Below are 26,854 nucleotides of genomic sequence, written 5' to 3' on the forward strand. Positions count from 1 at the left end.
GATCAGCAAAAACAAATAAAATGTGTGAACACTTAAACAAGGTTGGTGACCTCAAATGGGCTATTCTAGTTGAAATCCTTACACCCCCTATGGAAGAAATGCTACAAGAGGGAGTATTGGGCTATTTGAATTAAAATCCATACACCCCGTATGCAGACATAACCTTAATCTCCCATACATGGGGATGTAGGATTCAAATGGAATCATCCATTAAGGTAACCCCATTTGAAATTTACACTCCCTGTGTGGGAGATTAAGGTTGTGTCTTCCAAAGGAGGGTGTATGGGTTTCAACTGGAATAGCCTAACACAACATGTGAACTTCAAGAAAGTTTCAATGATTTTGTAGGACCTTTAAAGGTGAACATTTCAGTTGAACTCACAAAAGTTGACTGTCTATGATCAAAATGGCATGTTGCCAACAAAATTCAGCCCGAATCACAGGTCAAATTATCGAAGAGAGCGCCCAATTTTGCGCTAATCATTGGTTACTCTGGGACAGGAAACTAGCGGAAGTTGCGGGAGCTAATGTTGAAAAGTCGCTTCATCTGGAAATGTTCGAAAGTTGGGGGTGGGACATCAAAAATTGATTGCTACCAAATTGGGTGGGGTTGCAACCCTGGCTATGGGGGTGTGAAGGGAGAGTGTTTCTTTTAACAATGAGAATGTGGCAAGACTAAAGATTTGCTCAGAATCTGTGTCAATTTCTGTTTTAAGTAAAATAAAAATACTCTGAAACAAAGCAAATCTAATTTAAGGCAAGGTAAGGAGGTTAACTCGGTCACACTCCAAAATGTGCATCACTTTCCTTGACGATAAAGCTACATCTATAGCATGTAACAGTTCATCTAGTTTATCACCAGATTGATCACATCATACATCAATCTCAAAGCATACCAAAGTTGTCACATTCAAATTACCCACACTTTTGTTTTAAATCAAATATTGTATAACATTTCAAATGCCGATTTGTCAAGAATGGGAATTTTTGTCACAATTTGCGAGTGAGTAGCTTGATTTTTAGATTAGGCATGCTTGACACAGACAAGATGATTCTCTTGGCCAATTCATCACTCTAGAATGTTACAAAAACATTTTTGGATGTTATGGCAAATTCCATCTGACATGCTATTCTCTCTGACCCAGATTCTACTGTAGGCTAGACTGTGTCTGTTTTATCAATATCTGGAGTTAATTTTAGTGTCAAGTAAAAAAAATAAAAAATTAAACACTATGACCACATATTCAATAAACAAACATGATTGAACTTTCAAATGACAAAATAGAATTTTTACAATCTCATATATTTGTATATGTATGCCTAAAAGTGGGTGTGGTGTGTGTCTGTCTGAATTATATGCCTTGATTGGACCCCTCTTGAAAAAACTTCAATCTCAGTTTGTAAACCCTCAATTGCCTGTTACACCAGAACAAATTTTGGGATCTTCATATCTTCACATTCTGACCAATATATGCATGGACACCACTGAGAAACCTGGAAGACCTGTCCTTATCGACACTGACTTCACAACAGTGATGCAGGACAGAAACATTTGAAAAGCCATTGTGGTTTGGGGAAACCACTCACCTTAAGGGATCTAAAATGAGCGTTTTCGACAGTATTTTTGTGGGACATGAGAGCACCTCAGGCGTGTCGAATTGCATTCTGAATACTGAAGCATGTCTTTCTGATATCAAATAATTTTCATTTTAGAAATTCACAATATAATACAAATTTTATGACAAATTATTAAAATTCGATATTTTTCAAATTTTTGATATATAATAGTCCTCGAAATAAATTTTATAAATCTAATGATATATTCTTAAAGTGTATGTAGCTGGGAGGAAAAGCCGACAATCAATTGAAAATTTTGACCTTTTATATTGAAGATATGGATTTTTCCCCAAAACACCTTTTTTTGTGTGTGTTTTGGGAAAAAAAATCCATATCTTCAATAATGAAAGATCAAAATTTTCAATTGATCATCGGCTTTTCATCATACCTACATACACTTTAAGTATAAATCATCAGATTTATAAAGTTTTCTTCAAGTACTGTTAAATATCAAAAATATCAATTTTAATGATTTGCCATAAAATGTATTATTACATTGCAATTTCAAAAAATCAAAATTATTTGATATCAGAAGGACATTCTTCAGTATTCAGAATGCAATTCGATATGTCTGATGTGCTCTAATGTCCCACAATAAATACTGTCCAAACGTTCATACCCCTTCCCTTAAGCAAGCAAGTAAGCAAGTAAGTAAGCAAGTGAGCCCAGGCGATGTACTGATTGGGTCCTAACCCATATCCAGCGGCTCATTTAGCCATATTGTTTTAGCAAAAGCAGACATGCAAATTACCATCACTTTGGCTCAAGTGTTTACCCTTCATGAAACCCAGAAGACATTAATAGCCACTTCATATACACTTCAGATTGACTAGAATCATATTCATTAAGTACCTCCACTGTCATAGCTTGTGATAACTTTCATTCTGCACACAAGACTGGATTTTGCAATCATAAGCATAATTTGTTCCGAGAAAAAAATGTGGGCGACATAGTGGTACAGAATATTGTAGGGTTGTGCAGACAAGCATAAACAACTAATAATAGAGAAGAAGATATGATGAATCAAGTTCACACAAATAAAGACCATGTCATGTTTGCTTATGTAATGTCTAGTCTCAGTTGGACAGTAAAAAGTACAGTGAGTCCCCGGTTTAGAGCTTAGCTTTGGGTATGCAAGGTCCTCAGTTACATAGGAAAAATGTATAAGTCCTTGTTTACAAGTTTTTACAAATAGAGGTGGTGTGCAAGGTGGCGTAAACTTGTGTATGTTTGCTTAAATATATGAATGCTATTCATGAATGGAGTACAGACAAAATGAATTGATTTAAAAGAGGCTAACTGCTATCTACTGAAGATAGCAGTTAGCCACAAAATGAGAATTCATTTAAAATAAGGCTAACTGCTATCTACTGATGATAGCAACTATATATAACATAGCTGTAACGCGTTAATGCACAAGTGTGTGTCCATATCTGTATGCACTCTGCTTACAATGTAGTGTGGGGGTGCCCATATGTGTGTGTCGGGTGTCTGTGTTACGAGCCTACTATTTAATGTGTCTTTGTGCGTAAATATGTTTAAGTTGAACGTACACATGCTAATTCATTGTATTGCATAGTCCAGTCTCCAGTCTGTTCATTTTCATTACTAGCCACTATACTTGCTCCAATTTCCCTTCACCTCATCTCTCCCCCTCCAATACATAACCACATTAAGAAACAAATTACACTATTGCAAACATCAATTATCACACAACACAGGCCTCGCCAACCATACCAACACAACCAATAACAATAATTAAATCAGAACAAGATCCTATTGCCCAAGCCCCAATTTCACCATCTTCGGGCTAAACTGAAACTTGGTACACGGTGCTGCGGGAATGTCTATACTGTGGCAGTACGTCTCAGTTTACACCCTCACATTTGTCGCGCACACCACCTGGATGTTTCATCCATTCCAACACAATTGTTTGCATTCCTTAACTATAGCGTTTAATTAGCGCACATATACGGCACAAGTTTCCCCAAAAACCGCAGACTGACGGCAACAAAATGACATCCTTGGGGGCTATTTTACACATAGTATTTGCTTTAGTATTCAATCAGGGTTTTGCATTTAAACAGAACCACTTGCCTTAGTCATGAGAATGTTAGCCTTGTAAGCATACTCCTCTAGGCTTTTCCCTTAGTATTACATCAGGACTTCACACTGAACATATAATTCCTTTTGATTGTTATAGGAATGTGAGCCTTGTGAGCAAACCCCTCTCGGCTGCAATTTTATTGATAAGTACCTCTGAGAGGGGGTATTTTGATTGAGGATTTCCCTCCAAAAAAGCCAAGTAGTGATGGGCAATATACAATATACTAAATATCATATGCTTATATTACCTGTTGATATCTTTTCTTGATCAGTCATATTTAATATAAAAAAGAATGATACAATGTAATATTGTTGAATGTATGATCTGATACATTTGGCATGGGAGGCAAAATTATATAAAGTTACCATCAAAGACCCACACAGTCCTCTCAGTACACTTTTGCTATGCAAGTGATCTGTTGTAAGAAGTATAATTCTGCAGATTGAGCCATATTATGCTAACACAAATCATTCGAATTTCTTTCTAACATTATTCTCTTTTTTATATTTTTTAAGTATGCATCTAGGGGACATGGTCACAAAATTAGTTTGGGCACAGGCATGCCAGTTGTATCATGATTCTTACGAAGCTGTGTAAACCTTTCCTGTATGGTCAAACTACATACACTTCAAATGGAAATATTTAAAACCTTGGCAACTATTTGTAAATATACATTTATAAGGCATGAGAAGATTTAATCTATAGGACACTGCACTAACATTTCAATGTATGGCCTCATGAGTGAACATAGACGACAGCCTCTCCATTTGTAATCTTCCTTACATATGCACAAGTTAACCATAGCAGGTGTTTTAGCATATAAGTATTCACATCTATTGGAATTTGTGTTTTCAATTTGCCTACAAGTTGTTTACTGACTAGGATTGTGTAGTGCTGTATGTAATCAAGCTTGTATATGTCTCATCCAAGAGTCCATAGCATCTTAAGTGTAATAAATGTCGATCAAGATAATAAAACTGCTATAGAGATGAGATCTATCTCTTATGCCACGGGGCATCACTAAAATATCTCTGTATTTATAGACACATTTCTAATATCATATTTCTCTCTGCGGGCATTCCTGTACTTAAAGGGTCTCATGTGTGGTCAAAACACTTTGCAAGAAAGAGTTGCTGACTTTGAAGTAAAAAGAGAACTCTCTTGATTTCGATCTGTTTATCGGAAAATTGAATTGTATTGGTCCATATATTGGTGTGCGGGTTTTTTCCCCTTCTCTCTCATCCTCTTTTTTTTCCCTTTCAATCAATTTTGTGGGCAAACAGGATACGCTCTTACATCAATAAAGTAGCAACATACAAAATATTCTGAGACATATTCAAGCATGTTTTTCATTAGTTTGAGGAGGAAATGACCAAGCACTTTAAAGCATACAGTAAAGAGATTCATTTGGCAGAATTGTTGAGATCATAAACTAATACTTTTGTTAGCCAAATCCAAAAAATAGCTCACAAATCTGAGCTTTTGCCATCTTGGATGATTTGATCACAGATGAACTGGTCTACTACATTTCGCACGATACTTGGTTGATCACAACACATCCTCGTTACCCAGAAGTGATGTTGATTTTAACAGTGGGTCATATACATGATCTAGAAAATAAGCACCTTTGTCATGGTTGAGTGAGTTCTTGCCTTTCTTTCTAATTTGGATGGTCTCCCTGACTCTCCTTGTGAAAGTATTTGAGACTCAAAAGTATTAGTTTATAGTTTAAAGCATCTTTGAGTCGTATCCTACTTCTCAACATACAACAATAAGACAAGCATGAAGCTAAGCAACTACCTGAAGTGAAAATCATACCACACTATTGTCACACTTTCCGGTTTATTCACATGGTTACCCATAGAGTGTATGAGGACACGGTGGCTCAGTGGCTACCGCCTTGGGACTCATAATCTGAGAGCTTGATCGATGTGCGTGGGTTCGAGTCCCCGCCCCACCACCGTGTTGTGCCCTTGGGCAAGTGCTTTGCCTTGCTTGCCTCACCCCACCCAGGTGCAATAGGAAGCTGTTAGGGGTAGGCACAGTCATTGTACTGATGAACCCTGTGCCATATGTAGTCAGCAAGCGTGGTTCCGACATATTTTAATGATGGCGGAATAAATGTTAAGGGCTTTGAGGCTGTTTACGGCATAAAGCGCTATATAAATATCTACATTTATTTATTTAATTATGACACCTGCAATGAATTCTTGGGAAACCTTTCAAAGTTAGAATAAAAATCTTAAGAAGGTAGTCAAATTTGGAAACTACGTTCAAACATAATGCATCATGCACATCCCTTTAAACAAAATGGCCTTGCTTCGTATCATCCTCCACCTCCCAAAAAGGCCGGATGTGATTTTTTTCTGGGCATAATACCACATGACAGATGAAATGGATCCTAGCACTCAGTACATCATGGCATCTTACTTAATGGTCATGTTTACAATTTACACCATGCAGACCATAAACATTAGACCATTGCGAGATCATATTGACGGGGTCAACGCCACTATACCCTACATATCCGCACACATTATATACGCACTTATCATCGGAAAGTCAATTTTATATCTTGTCATGCAAGTGGAACACAAATGTATTGCTAGTGCATGAGATAGCTGCCTGATAAAAATTGAATTCCACACATTTAAAGCATAGATACAAACTATATATGTGACATGATCAAGGGGAATGAGTCACATGTCGACCCTGGTCGAAAATGAGTTTTACATAGATTCCTAAAGAGGACATTTAGAGCTTTCAGAAACTGAAACCCCCCATGTTGATACGACTTTCCTTTGCGAAGTTACATGTTTGATCAATCGCTGAAAACAATGTAAAACAAAAGAATTTGAACACTTTCTTTGCCAATATCTCAAAATCAATATTAGCAACATGCGACTCATTTCCCTTGATCGTGTCATATATTACCTACTTCTTATATATGCTTATATATGCTTTAATGGAGCACAACTTGTTTTGAATAAACCTGAGACTAGTATACTAATCTCAGTTATAAACAAGTAAAGAACTTTCATAAAGTATTTGAAACTGGAATTTTGTTTTTTCTACATAAATGTACGTCCCTTCTCTTTGGAAGCCTTCTATGATAAGCAGCCTTTGAATGGTAATATATATTATGTGCAAGAAGGCTTCATCTGGAATAACTGGCAGGTGCCATCCATATAGAATGCAAAAATTGTCTAATAAATAAATGTAGATATTTATATAGCGCTTTATGCCGTAAACAACCTCAAAGCGCTTTACATTTATTCCGCCGTCATTAGAATATGTCGGAACCACGTTTGCAGCCTACAAGTGGCGAGGGTCCATCAGTACAACGACTGTGACTACCCCTAACAGCTTCCCATTACACCTGGGTGGGATGAGGCAAGCGAGGCAAAGCGCCTTGCCCAAGGGCGCAACACAGTGGTGGGATGGGGAATCGAACCCACGCACATCAAGCAAGCTCTCAGATTCAAGGCCAAGGCCGTAACCACTGAGCCACCGTGCCCTCTAATGCCTATAAGGCAGCTATTACTTGTGCTAACCATCAAGATTTTTGTATTATGCAGTTAGCTGTTATATATATGTGGACATTTTATGTCTTGATATACCAGATAAAGATGATCAATACATAACGTGGCAGCTATTACAACTCTTGTCAGTTACGACTTTGTTTCCCTCACTCCAGGATCTGTTTTTACATTAGCTACTAATAATACTCAATACTGGCTAAAGATATATGTAGGAGCGATGCTACGCACATAACCTTTCTTTGCCCCCTTATTTAGACTGATTTCCCCTTGTATGTTCCATTTCCCTCAGACCGACTGACCTAATTTCTACCCATCAATTTTCTATAAAGCACTAAAAGAAAATTGTTATTGCTATTCTTATAACTCTCCACAGTTGCTATTAGAATATCAATGATTAGTGCTTACACTTCATATTTTGTGACGTGATCAAGCATCCAGCAAAGTCATTGTAACCCCATGAGAACTACCTGCTGATTGGTTACAAGAAGACTATTATGAATTATTGAGCCAATCAGCAACATGGTAAGAAATTGTGGTAGGGCTGAAGAGGATTGAGCTTAAATATCTAGTAACTGCATTTTAATTGGTCACTTTTACATACCGGGTAATAAACCAATCAGATTTGCTGTAAGAAAGGTAGTAGTTCTCAGGGGTTAATATTGCTAAATCAATTTTGAATCATGGGCAAAGGAAGTGGTCAAATTCTTATATAATTCATTGTCTTATGTGAAATGTCAAAAAAAAATTTCAGGCACCAGTCAAAACTTAAGTCATGAGTACTTTTCTAATGGATTTGTCAAGTAATAAAAATTCCCTTTAAAAGGGAAAGCCAGCCTCAATGTAGAAGAGGTCTTGTAATTAGTTTTGGTCAATGTGAAAGGCATTTTTAGGATCACGCTTACATCCATGTTACATGACAGTCCACCAAACCATCAATGATGAGAACATGTACACTGAAACAGCAGAAAACATTAATTCCTAATCTCATGTCAACTCTTTAATTCATTACTCCAAATTGTTCTGGTCTGTTTTTTTGTTGTTTTTTTTTTTTTTTTTGTCGTCTTTTCAGCTTTTTACCCACGATATCTCAATTTCCAATTTTGTAATACCAGAACTTACGAACTCAATATCTTCGCTTAGGAATGTCCGATTTCACTGCTTTCGATATATACACTGCCGGTTTGAGTTAACTGACACGTACATTTTATTTTAAAATAACTTGATATTACCGTATTGGTCCGAGTATAGTCCCACCCGTTTTTATGTGAACTTTTTCACAATTGGGGGTGGGATTATACTCAATTTAAAAAAAAAAAAAAAAAAAAAAAAAAAAAACTTTTTTTTTTTTTTTTTTTTAAGTTTATTTTTTTCCGGTTTTGGAGTGTCCCTGGACCTGGACCTAGATGCTAGGATCATTCATGGTTGACCTAAAAAAATAAAAAAATAAAAAAAATTTCAAGATATTTTGTATTTTTAATATGAAAATTGATACTTTGTTTTCATGTCATACTCTATTAATGATTTCAAAATGCATTCAAATTCAATGCATTTTGAAATCATTAATAGAGTATGACATGAAAATACAATCTTCACTCTTAAACTGTGTTTTTCTTTTTGTTTTGATCATGTTGATTGCTAGTCGGAAACTCCTGCGAAGCTATGGACATGGCATCTTACCTATACTCCATTCTATAACAGTCTGTCTAGTGCCTTGTGTGTTTTCTCTTCAATCATTTTGTTGAATGTAATTTTATGAATCAAATAAAAAAGATAGAAAGTGACTTCACATAAGTTATGTGTCATTTTATTTATAATAAAGAAGTTATTAAATTAATAAAGTAAGACAATTTATTTATCTATAAGTGCATGTCAAATGGGGTACATTGTTCAATACTATAGGCCTACATGCATAAATTATGCCCATATTATAGCTAGGCCCTAAAAACATCGGATTTTCCCGTTGAAAAGACAAAACTGATGTTTATGATAGCAACCATTTCATCAATAACATTTTGAGTCATTTTTATCCATAAAACGACACATGATATGATAGATAACTACTTTCACATCAATATGGTCCATATGATCACAGATTGTTGAGAATATGTGATATGATGAAGATTTTGATTCTATAGATCTGTTTTCAACATGATATCACGCTGTTCAGTGGTCAAGGAGTAAGGACCCCCGGTCAAGGACACTGATATGACATCATAGGTGATGTAATTTTCTTCTGCTGACCATATGATGCTGTATATTAACTATTATTTTTACATTTAGGCCTATACCTAGAACTTTTTAAGTCATAATTAGTTCAAACATAACTTTGGTAATACTCACTCGTTTTCATTCGTTGAAACGGCAAAACATACTTACTTTTCCTTACAAATCGAATAACAATAATTTTAAAACATTCCACCTTAAAAAGTAAAATAAAATAATTCTTACCAATACCAATAAAGTTAATCTCTTGAGTATACAAACCCAATCTCAGAAATAGATACCAGCCCGCGTATGGGCTGGCGGTCACAAATACACTGCCGGTTTGAGTTAACTGACACGTACATTTTATTTTAAAATAACTTGATATTAATTCGCAATGTATAGTTTAAGCCTACTATATTATAATAGATAGTGGCCAGCACCTTTATAAAGGACTGATTACTCACTCCAATCTTCACCCTTAAACTGTGTTTTTCTGAATGTGCTGATCATGTTGATTGCTAGTCGGAAACTCCTGCGAAGCTATGGACATGGCATCTTACCTATACTCCATTCTATAACAGTCTGTCTAGTGCCTTGTGTGTTTTCTCTTCAATCATTTTGTTGAATGTAATTTTATGAATCAAATAAAAAAGATAGAAAGTGACTTCACATAAGTTATGTGTCATTTTATTTATAATAAAGAAGTTATTAAATTAATAAAGTAAGACAATTTATTTATCTATAAGTGCATGTCAAATGGGGTACATTGTTCAATACTATAGGCCTACATGCAAAAATTATGCCCATATTATAGCTAGGCCCTAAAAACTTTATTTTGCATCGGATTTTCCCGTTGAAAAGACAAAACTGATGTTTATGATAGCAACCATTTCATCAATAACATTTTGAGTCATTTTTATCCATAAAACGACACAGGATATGATAGATAACTACTTTCACATCAATATGGTCCATATGATCACAGATTGTTGAGAATATGTGATATGATGAAGATTTATAGATCTGTTTTCAACATGATATCACGCTGTTCAGTGGTCAAGGAGTAAGGACCCCCGGTCAAGGACACTGATATGACATCATAGGTGATGTAATTTTCTTCTGCTGACCATATGATGCTGTATATTAACTATTATTTTTACATTTAGGCCTATACCTAGAACTTTTTAAGTCATAATTAGTTCAAACATAACTTTGGTAATACTCACTCGTTTTCATTCGTTGAAACGGCAAAACATACTTACTTTTCCTTACAAATCGAATAACAATAATTTTAAAACATTCCACCTTAAAAAGTAAAATAAAATAATTCTTACCAATACCAATAAAGTTAATCTCTTGAGCATACAAACCCAATCTCAGAAATAGATACCAGCCCGCGTATGGGCTGGCGAAAATGCTTTAATTTAATTATACCATTAATCCAATTCTCGTGTGTAAGAATTGATTTTGCGTGACAAACAACCTATTTTGCTTCATTGGATTAGATAGAGTGTTTAAGTACTACAAAGTGATATACTCATGTGGGTTTTTGTGCCATTTCTTTTAACCTTTCCAATAAACAATTAAAGATCCTTTCATTTGTTTCCCCAAATTGCTGCATGCATGCAATGAGTGACACAGTTTACCAAGCTCTGCAAATGAAAAGGGTGTGGGGGAAGAAATAAGAAAAGGGGGAAAAGGGGGAAAAGGACAAAAGTTGCAACCACACTTAATGTTTTTGGTCATCAACATTCCTTTGAGACAGGCAATACAAGTTAATGCTGGCAACATCACACAATAATGTAGGGTCAGAACATTTTCACTTTTGTTTTCGAAGCCAGTTCCTCCTCTTCAAAGATATTGCCAAGTGTGTGTGTTCTTTTCTATGTTCATAGGTCAAGCCCATGAGGCTTGTTTGTAAACACAGACATGTTACTGCTGACAGGTGTCTTGATTCAATACAAACTGCTTAAGGTTACCAACTATTTTAAAACTGTTGCGATTTGGTAGTTCACGTCATCTTGCGAATGGTAGTGAGCTTTGGTAAAAATTGCATTGATCATTTCATAGCAAGTGTGTAGAAGAATTCAAATAGGGCCCCTATCACAGATATATTTTTGTAGGTCCTGTGGTTCTTGAGTTATGTTGTTAAGAGGGATGAAAAACAACACTTTTGTAAAACGTATATTATAACTCTTTAACATCGATAAATCAAGCAAGTTTTCAAAGTATATGATTTGCAGAATGAACTATTGCAAAACATCAAAGTGTTATTTTTTAATAATATATTGATAAAGATAATGAAACTCAATTTTTGGCTGCTTTGACCAACAATACATAGCGTACCCTTAAATCAAGATGCTCAAGGATGGACTACCATTATATGTGTTCCAAAGACAACAGTGGAATCAATGTACATTCTGTCATGTAAAAAAGGCAAGCAAACTGGGTCAAATCAATTGTAATGTTTTGGTCATTTCTTATTCTAGTTCATTTACAGGCTGAATCTATGTAAAACATTGACTAATGTTTTTCCTAAATATAGTATTAACAATAAACCACAAATACCAATAATTCACTCATTTTCCTTGATTAGGTAACATAATATGTTTAGGCTGGCCAAAAACTGACCAAAATTTAAAGTGAAAACCACCCCGTGACTTTTGGTTCAGGCTCCTTGGGGAATTAGTCAAGGTTAAAATTATCCATGTAAATTCTGTTCTGTCTGCCATCAAAGTAACAGGTGTATTGTCAGTTCTTCTGTGGAGAACTGGCCAGACCGGGCTTCCTGTTTAAACCTTGACTATGTCGATCCTTACACTACACAAATGTGCTTGAGAGAAAATATCCTTCAAATTAGTTTCCTTATACCAACCTTGATTTGCACCCAAATAAAAACTTTGGGAACCATCCTAAAGATCACTGAAACCCTACAAACTGCTTAACAATGTATGTTTCAGGAAGCTGGAAGATATACATACCAAAATTTTGACAACGATTTCAAGGGTAAAAGTCAGTCTGATAGAACATTTTCTCTCTTGATGATTGAAGAATGTTGCTAAAGCATTACCAATTTCCTATCGGCAAGATTTTTATCCAAACATATCAGCGGAAAGAAATATGTGACCCATCTCCACAAAAAAACTTCCCCATTTCTTAACCATGTTACAGCATTGCTTTAATGCATACATCATAGTGACCCCACACCAATTGATGTTGAATGTAAAATGGTTACATTATATCACAAATATAATCCATATTCATCATCTATATTTCTTTTCCCCCATACATATTTTCATTATTATCTATTAAAACAAGGCTTCTGTCAACTGAAATGTTTCAATATGATGGGTCACATATACCTGTATTTTCCAATATATAACTTACTGCTAATGGAATTTCACTACTCAATCCTTCAATGTCAATACTACTATGTTAGAACTACACCCCTTTCTGGGCCTTTCCGTTACTCTGTTGTCAGTATTACCAAATGTTTTCGGTGCCAAGCCATAGCAATTTAGCCACGGCAAAAGCTTTCGAGTACACTAACATTATATGATACACTTAATGCGCTTCAATTTTCAGGTTTTGGGTGCTTGAAATCACCTACATGTAATTGGGCAGAAAAGCAATTAGTTAGCTGACTACCAATAAATGGTACTCCTCATTGAGCACTCTTGAGGAATGTAAAATCTGTTCTTATAATAAAACAAGCATTTTGTAATTCTCAGAAAGGATATTACTGTCTACATTGCCAAGAATTAAGCAACATTATGCAAACAAGGTTGCCTAATAGTCACCTAGGTAGCCCAATAGGTTGCATCAGCATTTTCTGAGCCACGATCAGTAATCTGAAAGCAGCCCAATTTGACAGCTAACCATACTGTTGGCATCACTGTCTGTTATGATGCAGCTTGGTAGAATGTTATACCTTCCCTACCTCCAGCCAGTCAATATATACATGCTACAAAGGTTCAGTTGGTAAAATACACATCCGCTAACATATACATGTAGTAAAACAAGTATTCTCCAATAGTAAGCCCATATACAAATGCCGGCATATTGGACTGCATTACAGTATACCTCTCTACCTTCTTTGTAATTCGTTAATAGTTGTTTTCTGACAGATCAGTCTTTAATGTGCAAACTACAAGCACCTATCACAAGAAGCACTGACCAAATCATTGACATATTAGTTTGTATTCACAAGTTTACATACTTTCAAAATAATTAAGTTAAATCATTCATATTCATAAGCAAGGAGACAATTATTGGATTATATCCTACATAATTGAATCTTGTGCATACCGGTTTTAATTGAGCATTAATTGCACAAAAGCATGGGTTCAATTTGTGCAGAAACTGGAAGGTACATGTACCAAAATATGAAATCATCACGTTATTTATTTTGGGGTATGGTGGCGCTGCGGTCAAACACTTCAACTCATAATTGCAAGGTAGCTTGAGGTCATGGATTCGAATCCCTGTGGCACCACTGTGTTGTGCACTTAGACAAGGTGCTTCACCCCTATTGCCTCACCCCACCCTGATGTACAAATGGGTACTGGCTTTATTCAATGCCAATTTAGGTAACAGAATCACTGTGGAGGAGGTAGAGGAGGTGCAGCAATTCCCCGCAACAACATTTCATGGAGGAGTCAGGCTCCATGCTACGAAAGAGATGGGCACCCCAACCTGTGAACATGAACACGGGTTCCTCCCTTTTACCCCTTTTTACTTAAAAATACCGCTTATTTCTTTGAAACCAAAATAAACCCAGTGATTTGACTGCCTTTTTTTTATTCAAAATATTTTAAAGTTCAAATAATAAACCCTTAAGTCCAAGTCAAAATGCAGAATTTGCTACACTACTTATTTACAGATACCATTTTTTTACTTGGGGAAAAACACACGTACAATTAATGATTTATATGATCTCATACAAATGAGGGCAGTTTGTTCATCGGAATCTTACGTAATTGGTAATCCATATGTAGTCTGGGGCGATCGTAGAAGGCAAACACGATCAGGCCAAGCATAAACAAACTCACCATACAGCAAGCAAACTAATAATGTTGTGTAATACATAATCTTGTTGGGATACTGCATAATTTAAATATAACTAGTCTGGGTTTGTTTATCACAACATAATCTTCTTCTGATATATTGCATAATTTTAAAAAGGTCTGGGTTTGCCTACCAGGGGGTTTCTTTGATGAATAGTAGGTAGATATTGGATGTGTTGCTGAGAGGGGAACATTAATGGTTTAGCCTTGGGTCAAAAAATTACACAAAGTTGTTTAGAAAGCATTGCTTTCTCAAAGAGTTTCAAATTTAGCTTCTTTTGAACAAATTTCATGTAAAATGCACACCATTAGTACATTTTTGGGTTTCTTTTCATCAAATTTGGTATATTATTTCGTCTACTGTATATATATATATAGTCATTTTTCAGAAACCCAGCACATACCCCTAACCAAATCAAAATCAAGAACTCCTCTACCTGATTTGTTTCAATTTAATATGTATACCAAATACTAGAAATTATGTACAATCAGAAACATTATAGGAGATGGTTAGAGCAATCTAAGCTCCTGTTGGTTCAATCAGCTGCCCTGATGATAAATAATAAATCAACAATATCAAATCTTAATCTTAAGTGAAATACTGATGCACTGCAGTAAATTCAATATGTCTGCAATCATCCTGTATACATTTTAAATCATTGTGTGCCTTCTTCGCCACCATCATGTTCAGCAGGTACATAAAATGTATGCATTGAAAGATTAAAACTGATTGCCTTTAATCTAAACCAATTCAATGTGCTCTACATGCAATTAATAAAACACGCACATTGCAAGAGCGCTGAAATTGCATGTTTGTTGTACCTAGTGTTATAAAATAAACAGCTGTGTGTTTACATGTTCGCACCCAGCGATGGATTAAATTTGATTTTGCCCCATAAGGCTGCCACCAAAGACACCCCTTCTTGGAGTAGTAGTAAAAAATTTGGGTTTCCATGTGTGCATGTATAGAATATACAATGGATTTAATTTCCTGCAGCCGATTTCATTTCTGTCATGGTGACTTGAACTGAATTGAATATCAGTCGGGGTTATGAACTAACAAACATAGAGCTATGATAATGATAGTCTATCCAATGTGAAAACAGAACTTGAATGTCAATGCATTATAATGGTGCATCAAATCCATCGCCAGTTCACCATACATGCACAGATCTAAAAATATATTTTCATAGTAAGAATAATAATACCACATATTTCAAACAAGATTTAACTGAAGCAATCAGCAATATAAATGAGATATAAAATATATATACACAAACTAAACTTCTAGTACACATTATTACCCTATCATATACCTTATCCGTAAATGTAAAAACAAGGTCCCAAAATTTTAACATAATTTTTCAAAATCATTAACTTTAATATTTACATCCATATTTCAAATCAGTGGGAAATAACGCATTAAGTACCAACATGCCCATGTCTAGTTCAGCGGTTCTTGGGTCTTTCCTTTTACAATATGGTTGCAAAATATAACAAAAATTGCATGCATAAAAATATGTCTGGAAAATGTATAACAAGAAATATGCTATCATTATATGTAGTTGAGAGTTAATGAAATATTGTGCTATGCAGCAGTAGATAGTTAATGAAGTAGTGTGCTATCACTCGCAGTAGATAGATGAGGAAGTAGTGTGCTATCAACAGTAGATAGTTGATGAAGTAATGTGCTATCAGTAGAAGATAGTTGATGATGCAATGTGCTATCAGCAGTAGATAGTTAATGATTATTAAAGTACAGTGCTATCAGCAGTAGATAGTTGATGAAGTAACATGCTATCAGCAGTAGATAGTTGATGAAGTAATGTGCTATCAGCAGTAGATAGTTAATGAATTAATGTGCTATCAGCAGTTGATAGTTGCTGAAGTAGTGTGCTATCAACAGTAGATAGTGATGAAGTAATGTGCTATCAGTCCAAGATAGTTGATGAAGAAATGTGCTATTAGCAGTAGATAGTTAATGATTTAGTAGTGTTATAAGCAATAGATAGTTGATGAAGTAATGTGCTATCAGCAGTAGATAGCTGATGAAGTAATGTGCTATCAGCAGTAGATAGTTGATGAAGTAATGTGCTATCACCAGTGGATAGTCGATAAAGTAATGTGCTATCAGCAGTAGATAGTTGATGAAGTTATGTCCACATTTTAAACCTAAGCATGCAAACACAATGTTACTTTCTTGTTAAAATAAATATATATTAATTCCCTTTATTAATAAATTAGCACATTTAAAAAGTCACTGATAATTCAGAACTTGAAACCAGGATATTTTGATTATTGATGAAGCCCAACAATTGCACCATACCAGATAAGGACTGGTTTCAAGTGAAACATATTTACAATATTCCCTTTTTTCTCTGCAATGTGAGTGCTAGTTTCCTTCATACCGTTTCATCCCTGGCTGTATCATATTACAAGTTACCAATACATGTTGTTAACACATAAAAGCAATGTGCTGTAAAACTAATACCGCATGTGCTTAAACATGAGACTGAAAAAATTGATCCTAAAAGGTAAAAAAGTGGACGTCCTACACATTCCGTCTGACCCTAAAGCAACATTCACACTTCCCATAACACCAAAGATGAGTTCACAAGCTTGAATTATTGATTCCATGACTGTCTTTTTTACCCAAATCTGCCGACCACCGTACACACTAAAGCACACCTGCGTGAGTCGTTACCTCGTTCGGTGTAACCGCTCTTTTACTTCTTATCCAAATATTGGATTTTGCCGTGCTCGGTCATTTCAAGCCCACCATAAAATAACTCGCTGGATGGACACTTAGGCATTCATGAATTCAATTTGAATGCTACTGGAGCAGAAGATATGGCATTGGTGAGTACATTTATGGGGAGTTGTGTGGAGTTATCTACTGGACCAACAAGTAGACTTGGGTGTAAATTGTGATGTGCAAGAGAGATACTTCATCATATTCTACAATACCAAAATTAGCTATCCTTTCCATCTTAGCTCACTCTCAATCTGTCATTTGAAGTAATTTAGAAATTTAGCCTTTTTGAAGTAATTTAGAAATTTAGCCTTTCTGTACACCTAAATAATGCTAAAATGTTGATCCTTCGCTACACTATCTTTATCAGCTTTATATGGTCTCTATGAAAAGCTCATTGAAATTTACAGCCAACCACTACACCAAAATCTGAATATTTTGAGCCTCTGCAACACTAAAATTATTTTAACTTGGCACATTACCATACACAATCAATCATACACCAAAAATATGTTAACATTACCTAGACTATCTTGGTGTAGATTATTCATCCAGTTGTTTAAAACATTTTTTTATAAATTAAATCTAATACTGGAACTAAAATTTGCAACTCACCATACCATAGACTATCAAACAGGTCGGAGAACTCTACCTCATGACATACACAATGCCCAATGATGCATTCAAAACTTTGAACCCTAGTTTTCATTAACTATCTACTGCTGATAGCACATTACTTTATCTACTATCTACTGCTGATAGCACATTACTTCGTCTACTATCTACTGCTGATAGCACATTACTTCATCTACTATCTACTGCTGATAGCACATTATTTCATCTACTATCTACTGCTGATAGCACATTACTTCATCTACTATCTACTGCTGATAGCACATTACTTCATCTACTATCTACTGCTGATAGCACATTACTTCATCTGCTATCTATCTATAGCACATTACTTCATCTACTATCTACTGCTGATAGCACATTACTTCATCTGCTATCTACTGCTGATAGCACACTACTTCATCTACTATCTACTGCTGATAGCACATTACTTTATCTACTATCTACTGCTGATAGCACATTACTTCGTCTACTATCTACTGCTGATAGCACATTACTTCATCTACTATCTACTGAAAAGGTTGAAACATTTAAGTATTTGGGTGTTGTACTTGACCCAAAATTAAGTTGGAATGATCATGTAACCTTTGTATCAAATAATATCTCCAAGCGTATTGGTATTATCCGTAGAGTAAAATATTATCTTCCTCCTAAAACCTTAAATATGCTTGCCAATGCACTTGTAATGCCCCATTTTGACTATTGTAGTACTGTATGGTCAAACTGTAATGCTGATTTATCCAACTCTCTCCAGATACTTCACAATAGACTTGCTAGAATTCTGCTCAATGCCGACATTAGAACTCCTATAGTTGATTTAATGTATTCTCTGAATTGGTTAAAACTTGATAAAAGATGGGAAAACCATCTCCTCATTGTAGTTTTTAAATGTCTGAAAGGTCTTGCTCCAAATTATCTGAGTTCCCAATTTTCTTTTACAGAGTCTATGCATGGTAAATGTACACGAAGTCAGAGTTCTAAAACCCTTATTGTTCCACTTTGGAGCAATAATCAGGGTAAGCGTACTTTTCATTATAGAGGTGCCAAGGCATGGAACACACTTGCATCTGATGTACGAAGTAATTACGAGTCAATGAACCTTCATATGTTTAAAAATGTATTTGCTCAATGTTCTATTTAACATGTCTTCTTAAAATGTTTTCCTTGTTTGCATTATTTCTGTATTAGAATGTATAAGCTTTGTTTTGATATGTTATTTATTAAGTATTGTATATTTTGTAATTAAGCGCAGGGCCTTCTTGGAGATCAGTACAAGATACTGAAGAAGTTACCCTGGATAAAGAAAGAATAAATAAATAAATACTGCTGATAGCACATTATTTCATCTACTATCTACTGCTGATAGCACATTACTTCATCTACTATCTACTGCTGATAGCACATTACTTCATCTACTATCTACTGCTGATAGCACATTACTTCATCTACTATCTACTGCTGATAGCACATTACTTCATCTACTATCTACTGCTGATAGCACATTACTTCATCTGCTATCTACTGCTGATAGCACATTACTTCATCTGCTATCTACTGCTGATAGCACATTACTTCATCTACTATCTACTGCTGATAGCACATTACTTCATCTGCTATCTACTGCTGATAGCACACTACTTCATCTACTATCTACTGCTGATAGCACATTACTTTATCTACTATCTACTGCTGATAGCACATTACTTCATCTACTATCTACTGCTGATAGCACATTACTTCATCTACTATCTACTGAAAAGGTTGAAACATTTAAGTATTTGGGTGTTGTACTTGACCCAAAATTAAGTTGGAATGATCATGTAACCTTTGTATCAAATAATATCTCCAAGCGTATTGGTATTATCCGTGAGAGTAAAATATTATCTTCCTCCTAAAACCTTAAATATGCTTGCCAATGCACTTGTAATGCCCCATTTTGACTATTGTAGTACTGTATGGTCAAACTGTAATGCTGATTTATCCAACTCTCTCCAGATACTTCACAATAGACTTGCTAGAATTCTGCTCAATGCCGACATTAGAACTCCTATAGTTGATTTAATGTATTCTCTGAATTGGTTAAAACTTGATAAAAGATGGGAAAACCATCTCCTCATTGTAGTTTTTAAATGTCTGAAAGGTCTTGCTCCAAATTATCTGAGTTCCCAATTTTCTTTTACAGAGTCTATGCATGGTAAATGTACACGAAGTCAGAGTTCTAAAACCCTTATTGTTCCACTTTGGAGCAATAATCAGGGTAAGCGTACTTTTCATTATAGAGGTGCCAAGGCATGGAACACACTTGCATCTGATGTACTGAAGTAATTACGAGTCAATGAACCTTCATATGTTTAAAATGTATTTGCTCAATGTTCTATTTAACATGTCTTCTTAAAATGTTTTCCTTGTTTGCATTATTTCTGTATTAGAATGTATAAGCTTTGTTTTGATATGTTATTTATTAAGTATTGTATATTTTGTAATTAAGCGCAGGGCCTTCTTGGAGATCAGTACAAGATACTGAAGAAGTTACCCTGGATAAAGAAAGAATAAATAAATAAATACTGCTGATAGCACATTATTTCATCTACTATCTACTGCTGATAGCACATTACTTCATCTACTATCTACTGCTGATAGCACATTACTTCATCTACTATCTACTGCTGATAGCACATTACTTCATCTACTATCTACTGCTGATAGCACATTACTTCATCTACTATCTACTGCTGATAGCACATTACTTCATCTGCTATCTACTGCTGATAGCACATTACTTCATCTGCTATCTACTGCTGATAGCACATTACTTCATCTACTATCTACTGCTGATAGCACATTACTTCATCTGCTATCTACTGCTGATAGCACACTACTTCATCTACTATCTACTGCTGATAGCACATTACTTTATCTACTATCTACTGCTGATAGCACATTACTTAGCTCTACTATCTACTGCTGATAGCACATTACTTCATCTACTATCTACTGAAAAGGTTGAAACATTTAAGTATTTGGGTGTTGTACTTGACCCAAAATTAAGTTGGAATGATCATGTAACCTTTGTATCAAATAATTTCTCCAAGCGTATTGGTATTATCCGTAGAGTAAAATATTATCTTCCTCCTAAAACCTTAAATATGCTTGCCAATGCACTTGTAATGCCCCATTTTGACTATTGTAGTACTGTATGGTCAAACTGTAATGCTGATTTATCCAACTCTCTCCAGATACTTCACAATAGACTTGCTAGAATTCTGCTCAATGCCGACATTAGAACTCCTATAGTTGATTTAATGTATTCTCTGAATTGGTTAAAACTTGATAAAAGATGGGAAAACCATCTCCTCATTGTAGTTTTTAAATGTCTGAAAGGTCTTGCTCCAAATTATCTGAGTTCCCAATTTTCTTTTACAGAGTCTATGCATGGTAAATGTACACGAAGTCAGAGTTCTAAAACCCTTATTGTTCCACTTTGGAGCAATAATCAGGGTAAGCGTACTTTTCATTATAGAGGTGCCAAGGCATGGAACACACTTGCATCTGATGTACGAAGTAATTACGAGTCAATGAACCTTCATATGTTTAAAAATGTATTTGCTCAATGTTCTATTTAACATGTCTTCTTAAAATGTTTTCCTTGTTTGCATTATTTCTGTATTAGAATGTATAAGCTTTGTTTTGATATGTTATTTATTAAGTATTGTATATTTTGTAATTAAGCGCAGGGCCTTCTTGGAGATCAGTACAAGATAAAGAAAGAATAAATAAATAAATACTGCTGATAGCACATTATTTCATCTACTATCTACTGCTGATAGCACATTACTTCATCTACTATCTACTGCTGATAGCACATTACTTCATCTACTATCTACTGCTGATAGCACATTACTTCATCTACTATCTACTGCTGATAGCACATTACTTCATCTACTATCTACTGCTGATAGCACATTACTTCATCTGCTATCTACTGCTGATAGCACATTACTTCATCTACTATCAACTGCTGATAGCACATTACTTCATCTACTATCTACTGCTGATAGCACATTATTTCATCTACTATCTACTGCTGATAGCACATTACTTCATCACTATCTACTGCTGATAGCATATTACTTCATCAGCTATCTACTGCTGATAGCACACTGCTTAATCTTTAACTATCTACTGCTGATAGCACATTACTTCATCAACTATCTACTGCTGATAGCACATTACTTCATCAACTATCTACTGCTGATAGCACATTACTTCATCTACTATCGACTGCTGATAGCACATTACTTCATCAGCTATCTATCTACTGCTGATAGCAGCACATTACTTCGTCAACATCTACTGCTGATTGCACATTACTTCATCGACTATCTACTGCTGATAGCACATTACTTCATCTACTATCTACTGCTGATAGCACATTACTTCAAAGTTTGAGATGACACTCAGACAATTCAACAAGAATCAGTCGATTCACACCAACAGGCTGTGTGTACACAGCTAATAGTTTTAGCAGAACCTTAATTATTCTCAAGAATTCAATTGGCAAGAACCACAAATGAAACATATTTCCTGATTCTTGCTGAATTCTTCACAAATTTGAACCCTGAGAGTTACCAGAATTGCACTGCCACCTTCAGTAATAATATATTCTCCATGTATAACTCCTCTAATCATAACTCACTATTGCCCACCTTCATAATGCATACTTAACACACACACACCATGGATGAATGATTTGTGTCATGTTGTTGCATCACAGACCCTTACGGGGTTCAAGTGCAGTTATGGGCCCGCAAGCAAAATATGCTCCTGTCCGTCACTTCATCACAACGCCTTAAAAACAACGCTCGCTTACGGGGAAAACAAACATAAACCCACGGCATCGCCATTTACTGGTCAAATAGCCATAACGCCGCTTTGGCAAGCGTAGATGGGGACCTGTTGTTAGTTTAAGTTGAGTCAATTTTTCTGCTGCAGCTGTTTTCATATAATAGCCCACAAAGTCTATAGGAATTTTCATTACATAAAATCCTATAGGTGTTATGTCAATGATATCTATCAACTTTTTCTCCATTTTTCAAGGACCTTGTATGGATATATTCACTGTCACATACAAATATGATGGCTACAACATATTAATGCATAGTGTGCCTGTAAGCAACCCACGTATCAATAATATTTTCACATCTCGCATCTTTACGGCTATTTTGACAGAAAATTTTGAGTTTCAAATTATGCCACATGAATTTCTGTTTTAAGCAATAATATTTTTTTCTATTACAAATAGAAATAGAAAGAAATGAAAATATGCTAGTAGGCTCCCTAAATAGATATAAGTTTTAATCACTATGATTTTATTCAAATGAGCCTGTTCCATATTTGTTACATCAGTATGTGCATGGGTATCCATACATATACATAATTTAGTATTCTAATCTAAAGATTCATGCTGGGTATCACTTTCTATTCTATGACAAATTAAAAAACTTTTTGTCTAAACACATCTACAACTGAGATAATACTTCTGATTGAGTCTTTCATATTTTCACTTTTAGATGTGATACATTTATTTCATGAGGTTTTCATGCTGAGGTAACTAATAATGTTTAGTATTTCATACTTTGAATCTTTCAAATTATCACACTTATATGCAGAATTCTGACTTCTATGTAGTCCATGCCAAAACTGCCCAAACAATGCAAAGCAATTTCTAAAAATATATTCAAAAGAATTCTTTTTTGGCTGTCTGTTACTGGATTCTGTCCATTTGAGTATTGCCCTAACAAAACATGGGCGAAAATACAATAAGTTGTTTACGTACAATGTAGAATTTCAAAATTATGATTTTTATTACGTTGGTGCATAATGGACTTCACTGCATTTGCAAGTAAGCTCTTGATCAAGTTATGCAATGCAATCAACAAGCAACATGAATCTCGATTTACATTGTTTTACATTTTACACCCTTTCCTTGTTAAAATGTGCTGAAAGCAAAATCACTTACAAGGCCCTATCATTTCTATGTTGTCGAAACAATAAAATATATACACATCGCAAACCTATGTTACAAACATCTGACTCATTTTGCATAATTTGAAATGGAAAAATAGGAAGCAACAAAAGATCAGATATCATAGAGTACACAGGTGCATGCTAGCCATATGCTTCAACATAAAAATTCCAAGTTTTGACATATTTTCTCAAAATATCAAGAGCTATCTCACGAACCACTGAACCAATACTAAGCTTGTTTGTACTCATTTTAATGCATTTTTCATGCTGATTCCAAATATGGTCATGACAATGTACAATTCTGAAATTTTAGAATTTTTAAAGAAAATTTGAAACTTATCGTCTGCAGTCAACACCCGCATGGAGAGGGTTGATAGGAGAAACTAAAAACCATAACTACATTCATTTCAATTGGTCAACTATATGCAAGCAGGGCATAAGTGCATAGTAATAACAAAGCATGTACAACCGTATTGCAGCATTATATGGAAAACATCATTTTCATCGGCATGGTATTTAGAATTGCTGATTGAAGTATGATTCATAATGTTGATGTGAAGATAATGTCACGATCCTATGCCTCAATGATTATTTAAATCAACGAGCACAAGAAATACCTGCAGATGTATACGTGAGAAATTGACAAATGACCGATAATTTCACTTTGCCCTGTCAGTGAGTTGAATTAAAAAACATGAACTTCCATTAAAATATCAATGGTAATTTTTACATAAAAATTTCATAATTAAATTAGGACTATAATGTAATAAAAATTTCAAACCTATATATGAAATTTGATTTTACTATGGATGCATATATTGATGCATTATCAACAGAATCGTAATGTTTTAATAATAAATTCACATCATCATCGTTGTTGCGATGAAAGAGCGTCCAACCACGAGATATTTCATTATGGGATCCCTCCGAGTATACCAGGTGAAAATGGCGTAACAAATTCTATTACTCCTTGTGTCCTCTGGGACATTCCAAATAAAAATTCTTCCACAGTACAGACTGCGGAATTATGAGTCAACATAATAATTCTACCGAAATTTTTGTTTTAATTTTACATAACATCCATGAATTGCACCCAATATCAAATATTGCTTTCCAAATTTGGATGCAGTACAAATAACCACCTGCTCTGAAATTAAAAACTGTCAAAAAATCTTATTTTGCGGTGATCTTTTTATCCAATTCTTCTTTCTATGAATTGAGAAATTGCCCAGCATGTTTCCGTTAACAAGTGGTTATTGGGTCCCTATCCGGCAATATTATATACAGGTAGATTTGGTATCCTTGCAAACCAAATATTTTGATTGCTGGTAGCACTGATGCAATATGATTGAGCACCCTGCAGCACAATATCCAAAGACATAGTCCAATGACCTGCATGCATTGGTGCACTTTTGAACTGAACTTAGTTGATTTCAGGAATCAAAACTCATTCCCCAAAATGTGATGCTTGAATTCAAAATGTATATTATTGTGTGTTGGTCTTAGAACTTGTTACCAGAGATTGAGGTTAAGGTATACACTGCAAGCATCAAGGGTGTTAGTTGTAATATATGTCTACCATATATGACAACTGTCTGTATGTCAGGGTGCATATTGAATTCAATCAATTTCATCAAATTTCTATATCAAAATTGAGAGCTATTTGGGGTATGGCCTAAGAAAATATAGTCATTTATTCCTCATCAAATATGACATGTTTGAAATTAAGTCAACAATGGCCTAGGAGTCACTGCACTTTGGTTGTTTGTTGGTTTGATGAAAAACAATTAAAAACATTATACAGTTGTGGGACTTCTGTGGCATCAATCTGCACACCCATGGTTTTATTTTATTTATACTTCTATCATTATTTTTATATACATGAATAATATTCCTATAATTATTACACGTTCTTATGTTTTGTTCAAATTGAACCATGTCATAAATATACATGGTGTTCACAAAGCCTTGCAAACACCCTAATTATGTCAATTACAATTAATTGAATTCATGAATGTAATTTTGTTCTCATGTAAAGAAATGTTTGCACTCACTAAAAAATACATCAAAAATGATATCAAAATTTATTTGCAGTAACTCTTCAGAATCATCCCTCAAATCAAAATACATTTCCTATTTACAAGTGAAACCATACACTAAACAAATTCACATAAGACTACTTGAAATCCTCAGCAGACCCTGGTAAACAAACACCGGTCATGATTTGTTTGCTGCTTCTATCAGTTTATAAACAAAGATACTCAAGCGATCTACTCCAGACAACGTATCATCCCATATGACAAACATGCATGCATTTGTGATCATTTAATTTCCTACTTCTAAATATGCAGCTGCTATGAATAGGGACATTTTGGCTGCTTTTGTAACATCAAATTGATGCTTTCTACTGAAGATAGCAAGTTTAGTCACTTATATAATCATTTAAAAAAATTAAATACATAATTATTAATTATTCTAAGGCCTAAAAAAGAAATTTGTTTGATTGGCATAACTTAAAAATAAATTAGGGTAGGTAGGAAGGGATTTTTTTTACTTTCAAAGCTGTTAATTGTGTTGATAAAGGCTTTGGAACTATATTTCTTCTTTTTTTAAAATCTTCTTTATTTATTTTTAAGTCAGGGTTGGGCCTACTTTTAGGGTCGGTCGAACAATCAAACGCCAATCAAACAAATTTTTAGGCCTGATAATTCCCACTGAATAGGTTAAGGGTAAACAATTATCACACAGATGACAGTAAGTAAAGTAATTTCGCAAACCAACAACAACTTGTTTTGAAAGTAAAAGTGTATCCAACGGTTTGTACTCCCAAGTCTAGATCCCACACTCTGTACGAATTGAGGTAGAACATCTTTGATTCTGTTGCAGATAGGGCACTGTACAATTT

General features: G+C 34.8%; 1 protein-coding gene across 1 annotated transcript in view; it reads right to left on the reverse strand.

Annotated features, from left to right (window-relative positions):
* The window catches only part of LOC140137881 (heparan sulfate 2-O-sulfotransferase 1-like), a 326,101-nt gene that overhangs the window by 120,241 nt on the left and 179,006 nt on the right, over positions 1–26,854 (reverse strand).

The sequence above is a fragment of the Amphiura filiformis genome, chromosome 17 (genome assembly GCF_039555335.1).
Source record: "Amphiura filiformis chromosome 17, Afil_fr2py, whole genome shotgun sequence".
In the NCBI taxonomy this organism is placed as follows: Eukaryota; Metazoa; Echinodermata; class Ophiuroidea; order Amphilepidida; family Amphiuridae; genus Amphiura; species Amphiura filiformis.